This window comes from Octopus sinensis, linkage group LG9 (genome assembly GCF_006345805.1).
Source record: "Octopus sinensis linkage group LG9, ASM634580v1, whole genome shotgun sequence".
Taxonomy (NCBI): domain Eukaryota; kingdom Metazoa; phylum Mollusca; class Cephalopoda; order Octopoda; family Octopodidae; genus Octopus; species Octopus sinensis.
In genome coordinates this window covers 89,672,562-89,675,151 of record NC_043005.1, presented here as the reverse complement: position 1 = coordinate 89,675,151, position 2,590 = coordinate 89,672,562, and positions in this window count along the sequence as shown.

Here is a 2,590-nt window from a genome sequence, read left to right as displayed (position 1 = left end):
CCCTTTAGCGCTTTAAACTGACCATATCTGGCCAAAATACTCAATCTACTTTGCATTCAAACTGACCAGATCCAGCCTCTCACACCTACCCTACAATGTCATTTTCAGGATAAAGCAATCACATCAAATGAAATCTTGAAGCTATGAGATAATGCTTGATGAATACAAACCAGTGTGAATAAATAAGCATCATTTGACAGAGTAATCTGAAAGCTAAAAGGTTAGACAGATTGATGTCCCTTAACTAGGGGCACAGCACAATGGCTACAGTAAGGTTTGAACTCTTGACCATGTAGTCAACAGATTAGCATTTGTACAATTGAAGCCACTTTCAGTTAAACACTGTTGTCTGAAAGAAGTAGTTTGAAGTTAATTTGGTGGACTATTCAGTTGTCAATTACTTAAAAGTTACCAAAATTAGAAAACAATGCTTGGTTGGTTGTGTCTAATTTTGTAGAATGAAGCAAGGAAAAACAAGTTCGTTAATTGTAACCAATAAAAAAGACTTCATTAGCAGTGAAATATTAATTATTCATAAACACTTAAACAGCCTAATACCCCACCCCACAAATAATTCATCTCAGAACCACTTCCAAACACTCAAAGGTTAAGATTCCAATTTCAAAACCCAAAATACATGTAACCAGATTAATGAATATTAGATTTTTAATTAACAGATAAATTCATTATTTCAAAGTAACAAATAATCATTTTTATAATAATATATAGAATTATTTTTTGTCTACATTTTCTAGGTATTTCCTAAAAGGTTCATTCTCAGATGTGCAATGGTCCATCCACCATTTCCTCACACCAGAATATCTGTAAACCAAAGTTTTATGGAATAAAAAAAAAATTCCGATCTTGACATTCTACTTTCATCAGAAGTCAAAACAGTCACAACAGAATCAAAAAATGAGTTCTAGACTCAGTTTATCACTTCCAGTGGTGCCTACTGTAACCACCACCATCAAAACTAAAAACTAGAATATCTTTTTCTCTCTTTTTTAACAGGAAACTCCAGGTTTACGAAGGACAAGAGTAGAAGTTGGGGTGCTGATGCCTTTCCTGGTGCTAATGGCCATTCTCTAAACTCAGGTGCAACTTCCAGAGATAAATAAAGCTTTCTGAAATTCCTACATACTCACTGTTGTATATAAAACTTATTATTGCTAAAACATTATTTCCAAGCAAAGAGTTAAAGGCAGAAGAATGGTTTCCGCCACAGCATCAAGATGCTGTAATTAAGACAACAATAACAACAACAGTAAAGACATTAAAAATTCTTGATTAAATGTTAATAACTTTGTTATGTAATGTTTACAACATTGACAAACAACTGGAATAAACACAGCATGCAGTTGATGCAAAAATGGTTGCACCATGGCATTTTGCACCAGAATTTAAGAGACAAACCACCAGAAATCTGGTGTTAATTTGAAAGCAACACAAAACATTCAATCAAGCTAAACTTAATTTCAAAACATTAATTAAAACACTAACATGACAAAAAAAAATGGAGGGGCAAGTTTTCTACAGAAATTTTAAAAAACACACACAAGAGAGCAAGCAAAGTGAAAAAAGAAATGTTTTGTTTCCATTCCAGCTTTTGGAGAATTTCATTTACCTGAAGAAATTTCTCCCAACCAAGACAAATGAACCGATTCTAGTTCCGTCTTCTTCTGTTTTGAAGGGAAGAGGTCACAATGTTTCATGGAGACCATATTTACTTCAATGTTGTCAAAAAAATATATTCTAAACATTGGTCTCTGTTGATTAAGGGATCTCAAAGTTCCTGGAAGAAGATGTCTTATTGATTGTGACACATCTCTGGCTAAGGGTTCCTGTTAATCTAATCCTGTTAAAACAAGGTGACAACCAGACTGGTGTTTTATTGGATGCGTCTATCTAAGCTATTCCACTGGCAGATGTGACAACGAGACGCTTGTAAAGAACAGTTTTACCTGAAGGTTACTAGTTGACTAGTTCATACCAGAATGTGGTCAGGTACTGCAATAAATAACCAACCCTTTCTCGGGATCTGCCTAAACTAGAGTTTTTCAGTTGACTAGTTGTGTTGGTGGTAAGGTGTTTGGAGTTTGGAATGGCCCCATATTATTTGGAGACATTTCGAAAGAACAATTTCTGAAACTCTGGGACTGTTGGTTGGCAGTGATGAAGATGAAAGCAAACGAAAATTCACAGAAAAAAAAAAAAAAAAAAAGCTACTGGAATTGAAAGGACACAAAGAAAAGCAAAATCTTTGGAGAGAAGAAAACAAAAAAAACACGAGTTGGATCCTCACAATAAATGTATTTGTCACAAACAGCTGATGTTTTATAACATAGAGAGAGAGACATAAATACAAAATAAACAAAAAAAACAAAAGGAAGCAAAAAATGGCAGGGATGAAAGGAAGATCAAAACCATACAATTGTCATTGATATTAGGGGAGGATTAGGGGCTAGGAAAACAGATTGATATTAGGAATTTGGGGAGGGGGGATAAAAATATACAAAACAAAGTAACAAAAAATAATTAAAAATAAATAAATGTCTGGAATGAAGTTTAAAAAAGAAGTTACTACATT